This window comes from Simochromis diagramma, unplaced genomic scaffold (genome assembly GCF_900408965.1).
Source record: "Simochromis diagramma unplaced genomic scaffold, fSimDia1.1 OVJJ01000024.1, whole genome shotgun sequence".
NCBI lineage: Eukaryota > Metazoa > Chordata > Actinopteri > Cichliformes > Cichlidae > Simochromis > Simochromis diagramma.
The window spans coordinates 1888448-1909362 of NW_024387332.1; the positions used below are offsets into that span (position 1 = coordinate 1888448).

The following is a 20915-nucleotide window of genomic DNA, read 5'->3' on the forward strand; positions in this document are numbered from 1 at the left end:
TCTCAGCCTGGGCGTCTATTGTCTTGTGTAGTCCGGAAGATGAGTGGATGACGGGGTGGGTGCAGTTTTCTCTGAGGTGGGATCGGGTGGTGCTGTCCCGGGTTCTGTGGGGCCGGGCGGCGCTGCTGTACTGGGCCTCGGTCCGGATGGGACTGGGCCCCCTTTCCCTGGCGGGTTGCAGAGTCTGGTAGTGCCTACTGGGGTCAGCTTTACCTGCTGCTCTCTGGCAGGTAGCTCCATGCCCTCCTGGGTTTTAAATGCACCTTAGAACACACATGCATCAACACTACATATGAGCGGGTGGAGGGAGGTTTGGAGTCTTCTCTCACCCCCGTTCTCTGCGGCCTGCTGGAGCGGGGGGGGCTAGGAGGAGGAGTTGGCCGTCCGACTGCGGTCTGGAGTGTGCTGGGGAGTGTGATCGTGTGTACAGCGTCTCTTCATGTCTGTCTCCACGTTGGTTGAGTGTGGAGTAAGTGCATATGAGAGCATGAGGGTGGGAATGGATTTTTGTATCTGTGTGTGCCTGTATGTCTGTGTCTATATGTCAGGTCGGGTATCAGACGCCACCTCTCTGGGGACATCTCAGGCCCTCCAAGGTATGGAGGCCTATCTCCCCCCACCACTCCCCCTACCAGTGGCAGACGCCCTCAGACATCGGTGCGTTGGTGGTTCTTTGTGTCCGGGGATGGGCGTCCAGGTACACACCGGCTCACTCCTTGGCGGCCGCTTATCGGGGCCTGGAGCCTGGGGCTCGCTCGGGCCACTTCGGAGGTGGGGCTCGGTCACTCAGGCACGGCTGGCTGCCGGCGGAGCTCACGGGCACGTCACTGCAACCCCCCCTGGCTTCTGCTCCGCGGCTGCTGAGTGAGCCCTCATCTGGGACTCTCCTCAGCTCTTTCTGGGACAGTGGCGCGGCTGCCCCTCTGTTGGTCTTCCTTGGTCTCTTGTGTTCTGGGGGCCTCTGGATGTCTGGAGTCTTGATCTCCTCCATACCTGCTTCATGCCCTGGAGGATGGGGCTGTGGCCCCCCCACACCCTCTAGCAGATCATTACATGAAGTAACCTTTTAATACAAGCGCGTCCATGCTCACAGGTGTACACACGGGTGATCACACCCACAAACTACACCCTTTTTGGCTCCTACCTCAAAGCACACTGTGTTCTGTTGATCTTATGTGCTGCACAATAATGTTTAATATTTAGTATTTACTGTCATATTCCCATATATCATTGTGATGTTGTTTATTCTATTACTCTTGTTCTCTTCTGCTTGTTTTCTTTTTTCTTTCTCAACAGGTGAAATTAAAAAAGTATCTACTGTTATCTATTGTTAGCTAGTTTATTGTGATGGTGTTGTTTTTATTATGTTGCTCTTTGGTGATCGTGGTGATCCCGGTGTTTTGTTTGTTTTTCTTTTTTTTTCTTCCCCCCTTTCTCACCATCTCTTCTCCCCTCTGTTTTTATTTCTCTCCCTCTCTTTCTTTCATTCTTTCTCCCTGTCCTTTCCCCCAGTCATGTCTGTCCCGTCTTTAAAAAACAAAAATAAAATAAATACATAATTATAATAAAGGTCAATCAAATAGACCAATATGGCAAGGCCATGATGATCCACTTGGTAAAGTAAGTCCACTTGGCATCTTTCTTGGCCGTCAGACAACAATTCTGATGGCTAAAGATCCAAACTGGACAGGCAAAAAAAAAAAAAAAAGTAATTAAAATATAATGAATATGACACTGAAATATGTTCATTGTGTTCATTTTCTAGGTCTAAATATTTCTCAGTATTGCAGAAGCACACTGCTTTAAATGGCTGCAATCAAGCTCCGTTTCCACCTTATACAAATATTACAAATATACACTTTCCTCAACAACATCTCAGAAGAGTTAAACGGCACTATAACATTAATAAAGCTAGTAGTAGCTGAGTGTGTTTGGAGTGTTTGTGCTGTTGGCAAACTTAAGTCAAAGGTCATTAACAGGTAAATCAGGATTAGCCCATTTTTGTGGGTCATCGCCGATGCTTAGGTCCGGCTCTACTATATAAATGTCATTTTAGTCTATTATTAGGTGGTTGCCAGGCAACATTAAGGCGTCGTAATATATAATAAAAATATTCAAGTTTTGTGGCTATGAATTGAATGTAACTGTCATGAAATTATGGTATTCAAAAATGACATTTTAGCCCATTTCTAGTCAATATGATGATACTGTATGTTAGATAAGAACCACCAGGGCCGTACGATGGACGTACCTGTGTTGCTGTGTAGTAGGAATTTGCAGACAGAAAGAAATGTGTTGTGTTACAGTATTGAACCTGTTAGCAAAAGCAGCAATGCCTCATCGTGTAGTCAACTAACTGCACACATCCATCGTACATTCACTACAAATCCTCCACCTCTATCCGCGTAAGCATCGTGTTGACATGCTCACCTTTCCCCATCTTTACCATGCATCCCACACAACATGATGTTACAGCAAGTCTGTTTGGGAGACGTGTCAACACAGAAATTAACAGGGTTATTTTGGAGGCTACATTTTATAAAAGCTGCTCAGACAGCAGTTCTTAGATGCAGTACCAGCGTTGCTGTCATGGTTACAGTTACAGCCTGGTTACAGTGACATCAAAGCACAAACCAGGAAAAAAATCCATTACTGTGAAAAACAGCAGTAACGGGGGGAGAAAAATATATGACACAGAGTTTAATTGACATTAGTCCTCCCCCTCTCCCTCCCCATCCTGCTCCTCCTGTCTCAAACACTCCTCCCACACCTTGCCCTCGTTCTTGACCCCTGACCTCCCTTCTCATGGGGCCTCTGCAGAGCTGTCTGGCCCCCCATGTCGCGGGCCTATTAACAGGCCTCGGCTCACTGTAATGATTCCTCTCCTTATGTCTGTGCAGCTGCTGTAGCGCTGAATAGAGAGGATAAATCTGGGATCCTCAACATCATTGTTTCACTGCCACTCTCTGCTGTCGTGTGGGGCAGACAGAGCAGGGAATAGCTGCGGTTCGCTGTCCCTCCCTCCTGTTGACTATTTATTTTCTCTGATTCAACAGATCTGCTGCTTTCGCCAGCACGTGTCACAAATTTCATTAAGCAAAAGTTGTGAAATTTCCAACTCAAGGACCTGATTTTTGAAGAGTCAAAAAAGTTCTTTGTTAAGCTGGAAACTGACGTGATGGATTTCATCCCATCATGCTGTAAATTAAGATTATTGTGACCAAAGCATCAGGTGAAATGTGTTGCAGTAACTCAGAAGTCCTCCAAACGCTGCAAACAACAAACGCTGCATGTGTTTGTGAACATTTGAATCTGTGTGTACAGTATGTGTCATGGGGCAGCAGACAGCTGCTGCAGGCTCCATCAGTCAGCTGCTGTATTTATAGGGTGATGACCACAGAACAACAACAGCTGCATCACACGGGGACAAACACAGAAAGTGAGAGAGAGGACGCAGGAATCTCTTCAATTTCACTGCTGCTCAAAATGGCCGGAGTAGCCAGTTAATGCCCAGCCCAGCGCTGACGGGCATAAAGTGCACAATGCAAATAAGACTGTACAAACTGCTGTTCTGGTTCAACTGCTAACCTGTAGATACCACTGATCCACAATGGGACGTTTACATGCTACTGTTTTAAGATAAAACTGCAAGAAAAAGTCTATTTTAGATGCTTGTGAACATGTAAATTAAACTTTTGTACATGTCAGCAGCCAGCTTTTTAGTGCCAACACTTTATTTAAGTGAGTTTCAAATCAAATCAGTCAGTCCGAGTGTTTTACTGTAGTACTATTCTATGACTGCAGATGGAGAGGATGCTCTAAAAATGCAATTAATAGTTTATCTGATATGCAGCGATGAACGGTATGGCATCCCGACCCCAGACCACCATCACGATGTTGAGGACAGGGCTCTGTGGGGGCCATACCATCTGTTGCAGGGCTCCTCCATGACTCCCCAATGATAATGCACCATAGACGATAATCCAAACTGATGACAGCTTTTGCACAGTCGTAGAGATCGATCTGCTTCGAGGGCATGAGTTCAGATAAATCCCTGTATAGAATTATCATGCTTGAGATTCCAACCAAAAGTAGAATCAGCGTGGAAGTGCCAAAAAAATGCAGTTGTTGATGATACAGAAACAGTCACTTGAAGCCCACAGCAGCGTGTCTGAATGAAAAGCATTTATGCCTCCTGGTCTCCGTACACTCAAAGAGCCATGTCAGTGTTATTTTTCACGTGGCTTAAGTTGGCAGTGTAATTGCTGCATGTTGTTATATGGGTGTGGTTTGTTGGGATTTTTTGGTTTTTATTGGCAAAAAGCAGAGTTATGTTCAGCCGTCAACTGTCATGGTGAGTCAGGCCCTGCAGAGACCAGACGTGTGGCCAGCGTTTACTCACCTGTAACTTAAAGAACGCTCCTACAGAGTGTTGCAGTTCACAGTGGAAGATCCTAGAAAAGCTCATAGTGATATTAAATATCTGTTGGTTTTCAGCTCTGCTAAAAAAAAAAACCCACAGATGGAACCAATCAGTGTCTGCTAAACATCACCTCTGCTCATCTCAGCTGGACTCTTTGACTGTATATGTGCTGCTGGAAGGGATGCGGTCTATGTAACAACCTTCTAGGGTAGGTGACAGCATGCGTACGAGTATGTTATTTAGCACAAATGCAGTGAGTCAGTCTAAGGACAGAGCTTGCTAACTCAACTTTTTAGCTCATAACTAAGAACACCAGCATCTTTTCCAAATACGATCACTTCCGGCTCCAAAACAGAAATGTGATGATGTCCAATACACCAGTGTTTAGTGAAGTCATTTCAGGGTCTTGGTGTTTGTGCATCAGGCTCATGGCACGTAGTGTAAGTGAACCACTTTAACAAAACCACCCGTGCTTTTCCTGCTGCGACAGGTTAAAATCTTTGCAGTGAAAACACTGCTGATCCTAAAGGGGCTGCACACCCACATAAGTGTTTTTTCACTCATTAGAATAATTAGGAGTCTGCTGTAGCTGGAGGTGGGCAGTTCCATGCTGCATTTATGTGTCACTAGCAAGACAAATAAAATAAGCTGCAGCGACGTATTACCAGTCAGTGAGTACCTGCAGTTTTTTACTCACTTCTATTCAACCCTGTTCAACAGGTATATTGAAGCCTCATTAAAGTTACAAATTATGGTGTTGCTTTCCAACGCTCGGTTAGTGCACACGCTGTTATTGTACACGGCAGCTCATTTCACAGGTGAGTGCAGGTTAATTCATTTGGCCAAAAAGAAAAACAGGTGCAACCAAACCAAGAGAACGAGCACACTAACAAGTTAAAACACCTGGTTTACTGTAAGTGTGAGCACTTCACTGTTTTACCATCACACGCGAAGAGGAAATCAGTAAAGTTCAGCAAGGAAACAACATAGAAGTAAATCTGTGATCTCAGGTGGACCTTCAAGGATTACGATTTGCTTTTACTTTCCAGACACGACTGACAGCAAAGGATCACAGCCATTAACTTATTTTGTTACCATTTAAAGTTTGAAGAAACTGTAACTTTGTAACTTTTTTATTACAGAGCAGAATGTGCACACGAGAGCTTCTCAGAAAGCAGAGAGACATCTGTGTTAGCTGGTAGCACTAGCTAACAACAGCAGTGTTCACAGTGACAAATCTCTACTAGTACTACTGATGACTGTCAAATCATCACTTACCCATTACTGCCAGGAGTCACCTGTGGATCCAGGGCTCTGCTTGTGTCCTAAGGATGGAGAGATGAGACAAGTTAATATTAAAAAGCTTCTCTGCCACCACAGCTGGAGAGTCTGAGACAAGGGGAAATCCAACTAGGAATGGTTGATCTGAGCTGCCTGGACAAGTAAACTTAGTTAAAATTAGTGTTACCCCCAACAAGCCAACGCACCAACAAAACAAACGTTTAAAACAATTGAAAGTTTAAACAGTGCATGAAGCTTCTTTAATAGTTAAAGTCAGAAAAGCCTTTTGTTTGTTTTTGAAGTCTATCAAAGCTTCTGACAAATAAAAAAAAAGCATTTACTTGTACACAGAAGTTTTATTTAGTATTATATTTGGTACAGCTGGCATGTTTCTGCAGTTTTTAAGCTGTGTAATTTTTTAGGCTGGGAGAGCTGGTGAGACAGTGAGGATTTTAAGAACCACAAAGATACTTAGGGAGAACAAAACCAGGAAAACGTAAAAGCTGAATTTACCGAGAGCTGCTAAAATGTTTATGGTTGTAACAGCGATGTCCATGTGGGAAAAAATCTCCAGGTACAAACTGTGTGACCCCTAGAGACTGGATTCATCATGGTAGGAAATGAGCCCATAAACGTCTGATGGGCTTTGTGGTCAGGAATACGACGAGTGATGGTCTTCATTCAGATTAAACAGGAGGAGACGGATTTGATTTGTTGAACGTAATAATGACTTTTATTTATCTATGGACTTGTTTTTAAAGGCACCCTTTCATGGAGAGTCCAAATCTGACCAGTCTACGCTGTTTTATCACACGTGTGAATCATGCAATCCAATATTCCTTCTAGCAGTTATAGTCATCAAGTCATGGTAATGGCTTTTAGCCGCCTTACGTAGCCCTACATCAAAATGATCACATGCAGTTTGATGTGCAGATATTAAATCTGGGAGGAAAAAACTGGTATTTAATTTGGACTGGGCAGATTCTCCGATTTCCCGGGGATTACATCGTGAATGTGAAGCAGCAGTTTTACATTATACTGCAAAGCAACTGTAAAGCGTCACTGCAAAGATAAAGGTCTGTGGAGAGTCAGGGGCCTGCTGACGCTGAAAGGATGTATAAGAGGAAGGTAGATTGTGTGTATGTGATCATTCGGCTGTGACGCTAACTGATTTCTAATGACAGGCCGCTCCTCTGTGGAGGACAAAGCCTTTTAAAACGAGTTTGGCGCCTTGTTTACAGTGTGTAAGGGAGCTTTAATGAGGCCCATGAAAGACACCTGGCGGCGCTGAGCAGGCTCACGAGAAAATGACGCCGGCTTCGGTTCCCCGGTCGCATCCCGTCCCAGCGAACCCCATTAAAAGTGCGACGCGTCTCGTTGCACGTGCTCAGTCTGTGCTGCTTCGTTTCCGTATGGCTTTGAAGCATTTAAAGGTTGGCGGGGACAAAGAGGCGAGTGAGCAGGAGGGAGAGGTTCATCCCGAGTTTGAGCTCAGCTGTGATGTAACTGTGGACGATGGCTGTGCCGCAGTCAATTTCAGAGGAGATATCCTCAAACGACCTCGCCTCCCTCCCTTCTAGCCGTCTCATCCTCTCTCTCTCTCTCCAGGCTGGTGTCATTTATCTCCTCCACGCCCCGTCTTTCTTGCATTTTTTTTTGCTACAAAAAGCTCCAGCTACCCTTTTATACCCTCATGCGGGCTCTAATATTATCTCCTCTCTTGCTGTCAGCTCGTCCATGCATCACTGCCTCTGCTCTCAGGCTCCAGCACTCACACACAGGGAGGATATTATCTCCCGCTAAATTCATTTTAGCAGGACTCGAGCAGCACGTAGCAAAACGTCCAACCCCATGGTAAAGCTGCTCTCTGGATAACCTTACCGCTTTTAATAACAGTATATCCCCCAGACGTATTTAGTGCTACTATATGTTTATGGCCCCTCTGCACATCTCCAGCGCTCCCCGCGCCGCTCTCATCATCGCTCGCCTTTTACGCTTCCCTCCCTCGCCTCTCCCTCTCCTCATGTAGCTGAGATGCTACTGCCATTACTAATTCACACTTAAGCTGATTATTTGTGAATATCAGATCATTTTAAACCCCTTTTGTGAATGCTGTGTCTCCACACACCTATATATGTGTGCATGAGTGTGTCTCCTCTCCTCTCCCTGAATGATGGAGGGTGGGGTAATCTGCAGCCCCGTTGCCATGACACCAGACAGCCCTTGCTTGGCGAAGGCACGTAGCTTCCTCTCTGCTCTATTTCCCCAGAGCCCTCTGCTCAGGAGCATGTGTGCATCAGTGTGTGCACGCGTGTGTGTGTGTTCTCTGAATCTGGGAGAGTCATATATGATGCACATGATGGAAAAAAAACCCTCATATTTACTGTCTCAACATGTGCAGCGGAGGAAAGGATGGAGGGGAGGGGAAAGCAAAGAGGACCCATCTAAAAGGCAAATAAAGGATTTTTTAATGCAAATATTTGAGCTAAACCACTAAACTCAGGGTTAGGATTGGAAATTATTAGTCTACTAGACATTCCTGTGAATTATAGTCAGCTTCATCCGCTCCTCTGCAGGCTTCCTGTTGCAGACGCTCGCAACATATGCCCACCGCAAATCTTCTTTTACGAAGCGGGTCGGTTGCCCCTGCAGCCATGTTTCATTTTTATTCGTCCTGGCTGCGGCTGAAGCAACTTACTCTGAAACCCAAACTGAGGGCAGCTTTTTCAGTCCACACGCAGTGACCCCAGTCACCTCACACACAGTCACGAGTGTCAGAATATGGGATTAGGAAACTTGCGACTGTTTTTGCGCGTTACCCTCTGCATGAACTGAAAATGAATCGCTGCAGCTGAAATATCTGAGCATGCCCAGAACTCCTTGTCGAGAGACAATGATGGCTCCAAAAAGTAAAGTGAAAGATGTTTTCTTGTCTAAAGAAACTCATTTTTATGCTTTGCAGGTTCTCTGTGTATGTCTGTCCTTATTTTGCTTTTTTAATTTGAGACTTTAGGTTGAATTGCTCTGCCATAAAAGCTGTTCCCAGACCTGACGCAATTACTTTTCATATAGTCTCAAAAGGCAATCACAGCATTTTGAAGCACTCTCTCCTCACAGCTCTCGGAATCCTAATAAAAGTGTCCATGCCAGCTCCGATCCATCTCTCTATCTCCAGACTCCAGCCTAGATGAATAATTTAACAGGCTATATTTCCAGCCATCTGCTTCTCTCTCTCTGTCTCACTCCCTCGCTCGCTCATGCTCCCGCCATCAGTCTTCTCCTTCCCAGTAAAGTCCCTCAGATCGAATTCTGCTCCCTTTCTTATGCCGGCCTGCGGTTGGTGATGCGGTTCCACATGTTTAATTCAAATTAGAAAATGTATTTTTCATTATTAGGGGTTCCTGCTCTCACCACCATTGTTTTGCCCTTTATACCTTCCAATTAAAATGAAGATATTTAGGGTCAAAATAACTGCATTTACATCACAGATGCAGATTTCACTGGATACCCAATAAGGAGGAGGGTCGATGTCAAACATTTTTTTTCTCAAAGAATGGACGGGGAGCCGCTGACTTCTAATGCACAGGTGTTGCTGCTCTGTTGCTCGCTAATCTCGGGGAAATGTTGCAGACCTTCTGGTTTTCACTCAGTTGTCAGTAAAACAGGACAAGCACATGATGAATTACACCGTCTGTGTGACACGTTTTGAACATTAGCGAACAGAAATCAATTCAGGGGTTGATAAATGAAGCTAAACGAATGTGTGCCATTGGCACAAACAGGTGAAACATGCACGTCTGAGCCTGTTATCAGTCAGTGCGTAACTCAGTCTCACCTCTTGAACCCAGCAAACTGTGTAAACTGTGTCCACCTGTGAGTCAGCAAGAGTAACATTAAATGAGAAAAGGTGAACATGATGATTTAAAAGTAATGCAGAACACCTGATCACATTATAGCCCAGTGTTTTCTGGGCTACAACACATGTCCACCACAAACTGATGCATAAAAATTCACCTGAATGCAAGAATGCACAAATAAAACCTACGCCCATCAATTATACACTGGACTACATGTAAGAATACTGCCATCTAGTACATCTGTAGATGCTCTTTACTGGATAACAGGACGCACCTCTAAATCATCTCCAAAGCCTCTCTGTGGGTAACTGAAGCCAGAGGAAGCTTTGAGAATACATATACATCCCGCATCAAGTCATTAACGCCGATCAACATCTGCAACAGTGCCTGTCAGAGCCCAGCAGAGGTCAGCCAAGTTCCTCTTCCCCGTCTGCATAATGAGCAAAACGGCCACATGTTCCTCCACCAGCATCGTTTTCATTATCTGCGTGCAACAATTACACCGCCCAGGTAACTGATGATCACTGCCGTGCTCGCAGCCACGGTGCAAACAGGCAGGCAACACTCACAATCTGAGTGAAAAAGATCCCATAATTACATATGGAGAGACACTGGCTGGTTGCACAGCGGCTGGGATTTATGGAAGCAAATAAAAGCAAATCGCTGAGGAGAAGGCAGGAAGGAAGAGACGGGCAGGGAAGAACGCCAGTGAAGGTTAATGTTAATGGAAGGGAGGACCACGAGAGACGACTGAGTCAGGCTGATGATGCGGCTGAAGATGATGATGAGAAGAACACGATTTTGTTTCCTTGTTAGAAGCAGACATAAAGGAGCGGACAACCTAAACACCTGTGCTTCCTAGTGTTGGAGCGCAGAGCGTGAAATCTGTGTTAATGACTTTTGGCCAAAGTGAGTTCTTTTTATTTTCTGCACAAGAGCATTTGTGGCTTTTGTAAACAGTACTTGAACCCATATAAGCCACAGATGACGAGATGTCTCTGCATACTCGTCAGTCGGGCTGTTTATCACATGATGGCTGTGAGCTCTCATCATCTAGCTCTGCCGTTTTCTTTCTTTTCTTTTCGGTGGCATGTGTTTGCAATGCTGCAAATGTCACATGTGTCCCGCACAGCTAGCGCTGTATTTATGACAGACCACAACTGACGGTAACACATCAATCACTGACCTGAATTTCCACTTCCTGTTCTTGGAGAGCAACTGTAATACGCTCGACTCCTGGTTAAATCTCCCAAACACGCTGTGCTCTGAATTTGATCATATTTGAGAGGCTGGATGGTTCAGACAGAAATAATCTCCAGTCCTGCATCTTTGCCACAATTAGCTCCAGATACCTTCAGTTAGGTTTTCCCATTTCATGATGCCGTGATACCACATTCTGTCACATTACTGCTTGATTTAAAGACAGAGCCGTAATTTAAGGTATGACATCAGAATATCTTTTATTAAATGCTGACAGGATCTAGCACATCACAAATTATAATCATGCATGGTATACAGACGAGCCACTAATTAAAAACAAGGGGAATTATCACTCATCCTACAGATATTCTCTTATTAAATGTTTAAATGATGGTAGTGGGGAGTACGACCAATTCCATACAAACTGATTCACATCACTGTCATCCTCAGGGAGTCCTTTTTCCTCTGGATGGGAGCATCGTCATCCTAGTGGTGGTACCAACAGGCTGGCAAAGAAAACGGTGTCTTGCTTTTTATTTATTCTTTTTCTGCAATGATGCTGAAATACAACAAGAAGTAATTTGAAAACACCCCCCTGGCTGCACTCCTGCCTGGAAGAGATCTCTCCCATCAGGATAGAAAAGTCTCACCGTAGCATGGAGGTGATCACTCAGAACTGTATTGATTGGATTACCCTCTATGGCAGGGGTGGGGAACTCCAGGCCTCGAGGGCGGTGTCCTACAGGTTTTAGATCCAGGTGTCCTTGATCCAACACAGCTGATTTAAATGGCTTCAAGTTCTCCAGAGGCCAGGTAATGAACCAATCATTTGACTCAGGTGTGTTGACCCTAAAACCTGCAGGACACCAGAGTTCCCCACCATTGCTTTACAGGAAACCACCACAGGATCTCCTCACCGTACAGTTCATGAATAAAGTTACATTTTTTTGCATTACTTATGATAGATTTGATAAACAGTGACAGATACAGCTGCACACCTAGTGAAGAGTAGTCAGGAAAGGACATCCCTGCTTCTTCTAGCACTGCGTGCACTGACACTCACACTGCAGTGCACCTTACTGCATGATCGATCAAATTATTCCATTCAAAAGTACAGCATCTGCAGTTTGCACCGAGGGTTTTTTTTAAAAGGGGGGATTTGATGGTAGGAATGGCCTCCCATGACCTGAAAGAGCACCCTGAAACACACACACGTTCCCTCCTCTGATCTATCTATATTCAGGATTTTCTGTTGGCTGGCTGCTGATCCTGTTGATCAGGTTAGCTGGCAGCCGGCGGGGACACAGCTGTTCCTGTGTAGCACCTGCAGCACAAGCAGCATCTATTACAAATACACAAACAGTCTCTGATTCCTCCAGACGTTTGCATTCAGCCCGACCTCCAGTGACCGCCTGGATGTATTTATGATCTGCTCTATGCTCCAGCAATTAAACCCTGTGAACCTCTGCATGGTGAAAAAGCCACAGTCGGGTCAAAACTGCAAACACCACATGTCTGCTCTGGCCACCTTGTCACCTCAGTAATCCAATCAGCTAGTGGCCAGATGCACTTGTAACCCCCCTTTAGTTTCTAGTCGAATCAGTGAAGTGAAGCACATAAAGAGAAACCATCCATCCCTACACAGCGAAAAGACTGCAAGGTAAAGGGAGGAAGTAAGGAGAAAGGAGAGAACGAGGGGAAAAGAGAGGGGGGCGGGGCAGGAGTGAGGGACAAGGACAACCAAAAGAAAAATGGGGTAAGAAAAGAGGAGGAGGAAGATAAAGAGCAGGGGAGGCACAGGAGAAGGAGCGAGGCATGGCGGGGGGAAAGAAAAAGAAAAAAACGGAGGGAAGGGGCTCTGGAGGGGGAAGCGGGAAGGTGTGGGGAGGTAGGGTAGGGGGGCTGCCGCTGCCGATGCCGGAGCACAGCGCGGCCAGGCTGAACCGAGTGAACTGCAGTGGAGGTCAGGGAGTCCAACATTCCTCTGGAACACTGTGTTTACACTGCGTAGCAGAGGAGGGAGGGGGGGCGCGAGGGGGACGACACACGGGGAAGGAAATCATCTCCCAGAGACCCTCGTTTAACAGAGTGTGTGTGTGTAGGTGAGGCTTTCAGCGCATCGTAAAGAACCCTTTGAACTGGACTATTTTACTGTTTTATATTTTGATCAGCTGTGCATCTCCATTTAAATTCAAGGAAATATGTTTGAATACACAGACAGCCACTTCTTTACTTTAAAAAAAACACAACCATAACATTTAACAACATTTTTGATACTCGTTTCACTGGTAGCAAGAAAAGCCAATAACATGTTCATATTCTGCTTTTCTTTAGTGAAAGAATTAATAAAGAACCTCCTTAAAAAAGAAAACCTTCAACAATATCAAGAACAGTGTTGCCTGTCAATCAAAGCGACGACCTGGGTATCGGACCACAGAGACTGAGCCCTGCAATCATCCCTCACCATGTGGCTGCCTTTCACTCTCATTATCCTATAAACACGTTGCCTTTCTCCATCTGCTGGCACAACAGAGAAACTGCAGTGGAGCCGGTGACAGTACGCAGCGCTCGCTCTGCTCTCAGACACTTTAAGGAATCGCTGAAGGATGCACACCTAACTAATTCATTTCAAGTTAGCACTTAACGCCTATTCAAGGCGTATACAACAAAAGCAAACATCCTTTCAAACTCATGCATGCAAGTCTCACTTTGTGTGTGTGCAGCAATATGTGCCAGTTACTGTCCAGACCATATAAGTGTTAGGATTCACATTTAGGCGCTGACTGTTTTTGACTCGGTAAATATTTAGTGTTTACTGTGGGAAGTATCACCCCCGGCATCCGTCAGAATGGCATTTCAGCAAATCAAAGCAGAGCCAGAGACAACTGGCTGCCCCGGCTTTCAGACTGAATAATCAATGTGTCCCCAGACGGCTGCGTAGCAACACTTGGTCGCAGAGCGGCAAAATACCCAGAAGGACTAGGCTAAAGTTTAGGAATGGCAAAATATTGAAGGAGATTAAAATCTTGCCCGATGGCAGGGGCATCGGCTTAAATCCCCCACTTATGATTCCCACAGAGGGCAGAACAGCTTCAGTTTGACATCAGGTGTCAGCTCCACTTTGTGCTCTTCAGTCAAGTCACAGTGTTGAACTTTTTACCTTTGAGAGCCGACTGTCATTTGGCAACAGACTGACTAAGACTTGACCAGCACTTCCTAAAACCTTTCAAATCGAAAGACCGTTGCGCAAATACAGACTGACAACGGGAAGTCGTGTTACTGTAACCTTGTCAAAGCACGGGGATCTCCAAGCTGCATTCAGAAAGGAAAAGAAGAGGACTTTCATCTACCGTAGATTTATATCCTCTTCACTTTTACATGCATATTACATCTCATTATTAAAAATATGAAGATTTTTGTTCTATCCACTACCAGGGCGCCAGAACGTACACAAGCAAATGACTTTCTCTTATTCACAGAACCAACATTATTCTGTTTGCCCTCTAAAAATCACCCCATCAATAACCACAGCAAAGACGTTTCTCAAGCATGTGGAGTTAAGTGAGAGAACAGTACTAATCAGCTCCTTCCAAAGAGTTAACGTTATACTGTCTTTAAAGTCACCATGATTAAATCTAACCTTAATCTATCAAATCTAACCTGATCCTAACTTTATGTTTTGGAGAATAACAGAAGTCACACCTCACTGAATGCCAAGGCTTGGGACAACAACCATCACAGCACAGGTGATGTGATGCCTCAGGGTTCGGGTTAAGACTTCACATCGTAAAATTCAGTTTACATGCTGCTCATTTTAGGAAGTTACAGGCCAAACAGCATCTTTTTTAAAAAGCATTTCTTTTGAACTGTACTGTATAGTAAAGTACAAGTATCTTAATACTCATGTACATGCCTTACTTAGTTACTTTAATTACTTTTTGTGGTGACATCACTCAAGAGCAAAGAAGCAAACTTCATCCTCCACTGGATGCTCATCTTTCCACAGCAGCTCACTCCGCAAAGAAAATGAATCACCTAAACTTAACCGCTCCAAAACCTGAACCCTGCCGGAGGCACCCGAGCCCGCTGTGTGGCAAGAACCACCAGCACGCCGCTGAGCCTTGAGCCACAGCGGTAAATGGGCGAACAGCTTCAAGTGTGACATCTGTCGCATTTCCCCATTTTTCCCTACAGTCTCCATCCCTCGCTCTTACAGCGTTAAAAAAACAGAAAAACCCCACATGGACATTAAAGGAAATCGGAGACAGAGGAGACGGGCGAGGTAGGGAGCAAGCCCAGAAAACAACAATAGATAGCCACAGCTTTGACAATGCCTTTCCAACCCTGACACCCGGCCACCCCTCCACCACCTCCCGAGAGCCAAGACCTTTGCTCTTTCTCCATGACAGGCGGCATTCTTTTGTCTGAGTTCGCCAGACTCTGGCCAGAGGCAGACAAAGGCAAGAGCAGAGAGGGGACAGAGAGAATGACAGAGCAGACAGAGGGGTCGGCAGAGGGGTGGAGGGTGAGAAAGGGAGGGATAAATGGATGGAAAGGGAACGATCGTGCTCACCTTTTGTCTGGCACACTCGCTCTCTGTCTATGTGCTTTGCATTTTCCCTTTTTGTTGTTGTTACGCACTAATCCTCAAATAATCTTTTTTGATGAAATGTGAAATTATTATGAATTTTTCATACCCCCCCTCACACACACACTCCTGCTTCCGTCTGTGCTGTCCAGTGAGGTCCGCTTGAGTCCTTGCTGGTAATGGCATTAAAAGGACAGAGGGGAATCAGGTGATGTTGTTTAGTCGCTGTCTCTGTACTCCTCTGTCTGCTTTACCTGTTACATCATCAAAAGTTGCCTCACTCCTATACAACCTCCCTATTCTGCAGCCTTCCACTTAAAGTGCCATCCGTCCATCTATCGATTTTCTTCTGCTTATCCGGGGCCGGGTCACAGGAGCAGAAGCCTAAGCAGAGAAGCCCAGACCTCCCTCTCCCAGGCCACCTCCTCCAGCTTGTCAGGGGGAACACTAAGGCATTCCCAGCCAGCCGAGAGATACAATTTCTCCGATGTGTCCTGGGTCTGCCCCGGGGCCTCCTCCTGGTGGGACATGCCCAGAACACCTCAACCTGGAGGCGCCCAGGAGGCATCCTTGTCAGATGCCCGAACCACCTCAGCTGGCTCCTTTCGATGTGGAGCAGCAGCTGCTCTACTCTGAGCCCCTCCCGGATGGCCGAACTCCTCACCCTATCTCTAAGGGAGAGGCCAGCCACCCTTCGGAGGAAGCTCATTTCTGCACAGTGCAGGTAAAGCACAGCTTTCCTTCCTGAGTCGCCTGACGGTTTGCTAGAATCTTTCGAGGCAGCCCCACACCCGAGTTTTCTGCTTCAGCCACTGCCCGAGGTGCGTTTTGCTTGGCCTGTCAGTACCTATCAGCTTTCTCCGAAGTCCCACAGACTAACCAAGCCCTATAGGACTCCTTCTTCAGCCTAATGGTTCCCTTTACCTCTGGTGTCCACCATGTGGTTCAGGGATTACACCACAACAGGCACCAACCACCTTTCAGACTCAAAGCACAAGTGAATAAATAACTCCAAAAGTATTTCTGAGGACAAAAGTGAATCTTTTGTAATTTGTGCCAGTTTGACCTGGAAAGAAAGCACAGCAACAACAACAAACTTTATTTATATAGCACATTTAAAAACCAGTGGTGTACCAAAGTGCTTAACATACAAGAGGGTAAGATGAAGTAACAGGGAGGATGAAGGCTATGGCAAAGTACCAACATGTTAAATGGCATTGAAAACACAGAAGCAAAAGAAATGCATATAAAAGCATAAAAGAACAATATATATAAAGAATATAAGCAGGTCCGTTAAATGCTATTAAGCAGATATCCAGTACCTCTTGACAACAATGACAGATACTGGAGGATGGTGTCAACTGAAATCAATTCAAATCCCCATTTGAGTGAAGAGATACAAAAAGACCATCAAGACTACTATTAAAATGGAAAATCCAGAAGGTTTTTCAATTAAAAAGTTTAACTATAAGAGTTGTTCTGTCTAGGATTCTCACAGTGAGCATGCATTTCCAATGAAATATCCATATTGTGTCAATAATGAAAGAGAACTGACACAATTATTTACCGTACGTTTGTGCAACTTTGGTCACTAACTCTCTGGCCTCCTCTAGGCATTTATACTTAAAGTTACATATTTGCCAAAAACACAACAAAATAAAGTAATTTCACAGTTTTATTTGAGGGATATCAAATTGATTGATTGATTTGACTGACATGGATTCGCACTAAAACTTCACCATCAAAATGACTGATGGTGCACATATTTAGTGAATGTAAGCCTTTCAGAACCTTTGAAGACAACGTATGACAATGTAACCACTCAGTGTTAAGCTCCGAGCACCTTCAGTTTCAGATTTCATGTGGCTCTAAACACAGCAGGAAGGTTACTGAGTTCTTGATGCAGAGTGGGACATGCTGTGCAGAGTCTTACTGATGATTGCAGTCATTGTTTTCTTTCACAAGTTGCACTGTGCACGTCAAATGTATTTTTGTTATCCAAGCACTAATTGGGATGTTCTCAAACTATATTTACACCTAACAGATGAAAGCGGTGTCAACAGATTACTTATTAGATTACTTACTTTTACTTACTTAGTTTTGGTTAGTGCACAGATTAGTCCACTGATACGATCTGTTATTACTCAAACACATCCCGACCAGACTGAGGTCGTGGCTAAAATATAGATATTATACTTTCATTTACAGTGTTTAGTCACCATGTGATCAAAACTCATTTTACTCAAAAAAAAGTTAAGAGCTAGTAAGACATCAAGCCTTTTTAAAGGATAAAATTCAGATTATTTTACTTTAGTACAACTAAGGTTTGCTGAAAACTACTAAATATATTATCCAACTGTGCCGCTCTACAGAAAGCCTGGCTTAGCCCCGTACATATCTACTCGGTACATAGAAAAGTTAACTAAGGAACGAAAGCTCAGAGACAATTAACAAAATATCTCAGTCAGCTGAGACCAAACCCAACACGCAGTCTAAACGCAGTTAAAACATATGTGATGACAGCCTTATTGCTACTGTTGTTAAAACCACGTTGGAAATCATTTAAAACTCTTCAATGTCCTTACATTAAATATCTAATATACACACAACACTGAGAAAAACACTGATCCAGGCAGTGCGACTGCTAAAACATGTTTCTCTGCATTATTGTGAGCTGACATAAGAATACACGTTTTCATTTAATTTCAGTGTATTTATCTGGCTCCAAACGAGGTGCTTGATATGTTCATTAACAGTCTAAAGTCGATCAGCGTTATAGAACTTGGGGGGCCGAGGACAGACACAGGGCAACGCTACACAGTGTGCTCACACACAGCTCACGTACACACCCACTGCCACTACTTTTAGTACATCGCTGACGGAAGGCAGCTCTTCCTCTCCCCCTCGTCTGAGCATGCCCCAGCTCCGAGCTCTCTCACAGGGCTGTAACTCATGAGTTGCTGTAGTCGCCAGTGTATACTGCACCTTGTGTTGGGGCACCTATAGAGCAGAGCAGTGCTTGTTAACGGCTCAGCAGAGAAAGAGGAAGTTGAGAGGAAGTACGTGCGCGCGCGTGTGAGAAAGAGAGAGAGCGAAACGGGCAGATGGACACGAGAGGACGTTTGCCACTGAAGGCGGTAAAAAAATAGAGATGGCAGTCGAGGAGAAAATGGAGTAACACGACACAATGAACCCAGTGAACTTCAAGCAGAAAATGGCTGTTTCCAATATATCATCCAGCTCAGAGAACTACGTGGATGAAATATTTCCAGAACTTCAATTAATCTAAAACCCCTCATTTGTGACCAAATGTATTGTATTTTAGCAAAGCACATCACATAATCTCCAAACATACTGTAAATATAAGATGCAGAAGACGAAAGGAGAAACAGCCTGAGGAGCAGAGATGCAGTCGTGCAGAGAGATTAAGATGTCTGAAAGAAGGAAAATGAGAGAGAAAGAAAATGAGCTGTCTGATGCCCAGAGGAACTGAACGAGCTCCATACTTCTAAAGTCTTCACTTGTACAGTATGTATTATTTATGTCCTCCTCTGCTGCTCCCTACCATGCTGGCTGGCTGAATCATGACTGGCTGAGCAGATGAAACACTGACTGGCTGGATGACCTGACTGACCGGCTGATGTGTGGTGCATGATAGAAGGCTGGTGTCTGCCTCACGTTCACTCGTGCTAATAAAGACGCAGGCTTCCAAGGTTGTGTGTCAGCCACATACTACATTTACACCGACAGCTCTTTAAGGTCTGCAGCTGTGAGAACATTACACTTCCACTACCTGACCTGCTATTAACCAGATATAGTCTAAGCCACAATGTGTATCATTGGTAAATGAATTAGTTTGTAAGATGTGTGTGAGCCGGCCTCATGACAACAAGGCTGAGTGGGGGGGCAGAAATAATATATTTTGCATGATGATATTCTATCAATACAGAAACACCAAATATTGATACTTAATACTAACAGGGATCATCTCATTCATCACCTTTCTGCAACCAGTGATTCCCACGGCAGCGGTGTCTCTCAGCCTGCATGTCTCGAGTTTACCAATCACGTTCACAACCGGCAGCATTTTTCCCCAGTGACAGGTGGTTGCCAGGAAGTTTCTCTGCCCTGTTTAAATGGGTCCTAAAACCATCAAAGTTGCAGCAGTTGTAAGTCTGAGTGTTGTGTGCTCACATTTAAGTAAGGTCGGAGGCCAGGGATTCAAGATGGAACAACATCCACACAACCTGAAAATATAACAGTTTCAGCTGAACTAACTAGTCCCTTGGACTTGTTGTTGTGGGTAATTAAAGCTGCAGAGCCACAATTTCTGAAGTGTTTAGTTAAGGCAGCAACAGCCCAAATTAACATGATGTATACGCTACTGAAGCTTTAAAGCTGCGGAGAATAAATATCCAAAAGCTGTCACGCCATCATCAAAGGCTCAAATTTTCACCCCTCAAAACGAGTTCTGAACGGTATGTTTGAGAACAAAGCACGAAGTAGACGTTAAAAACACAAAGTTTGATCTTTAGACGAACATCTCATCTTCATAACTGCAAACATCACTGACTAGAATTCTTGCATATCGATGGCATGTCCCTTCGTTCTGAAGGTTAGTAAACTACATACAATCTGGTTTTTGCACCCTCATTAAAAATATTCCATAACACCCGAAGCTTGAAACTGGCTCTTAATTTGCAAATAAGGAGGAATCATTTGGGCAGAGGAAGCCGCAAACTTGCAGCAAGGTTATCTTCAGTTTTTCACTGAGTGGAACACACATGATCACTGTCGTCAAAACCTGATTAAGATTCAGGCCTTCAAAGAGTGTCTGTCTATGTAGACAAGTATTACTTTTTGCTTTACTCTGACTTTCATTTTTACATGTCACATGTAACCGTCTTGACACGTTTGTATTCATAATTTCAACATTGGCTTGACTTTTTGCATATTTTCTTTTCTGGTTTGACTTGTAGGCTGTTTGACTGTGTATTTGCATTTATATATAATGTCTGCAGAACAGAAAGAACAGATGTCACTGCACCTAAATCATTTATGCCTGCCTAGCCCAAGGCTATTGTTTGACATTTCCACCTGGGGAAAAAATCCCCAAACTTAATAACGGCTGCAAAACTATGAAGCCAAAATGAACAATCTTGGGCTGTAGATAAGGAAAACTTGGGGAAAGGTCTGTTTATCCTCATGTGCAGTCCAGAAATGCCTTATCAATGTTGTAAATTACACTGTAGGTAATCATGAGCTCCAATAATGCATAAAATGTACAAAGGTTGGTGCAACAGACATGAAAGACAGCAAGTGATGCATCCAGTGTAGTCGCAGGAGCACCAGGTGACCTACTCATCATGCAAAGAGTTGCACTGACTGCATTATTATAACAGAAAAGAGCTCCAGGGTGAAATGCCAAAAATGCCACAAACAGGAACTATAAAAAAGTAGCAAAGAACTGTCTCAGGTCTTTGACAGCATTGTTTCAGTTTATATAATGGATTCACTTATTTAAAGCTTGGAGTGAAAAATGATTCCTGCACGTGTTCCACTCACA

General features: G+C 44.4%; 1 long non-coding RNA gene across 1 annotated transcript in view; it reads right to left on the bottom strand.

Annotated features, from left to right (window-relative positions):
• Positions 1-1674: 1674 nt before the first annotated feature.
• Positions 1675-20915, bottom strand: part of LOC120718002 — a 37713-nt gene continuing 18472 nt past the window's right edge. The window contains exons 2-3 of the long non-coding RNA XR_005692338.1: positions 5677-5748; positions 1675-5505 (exon numbers count right to left, since the gene is read on the bottom strand). This is a non-coding gene — a long non-coding RNA (uncharacterized LOC120718002). The remainder of the gene's footprint in view (positions 5506-5676; positions 5749-20915) is intronic.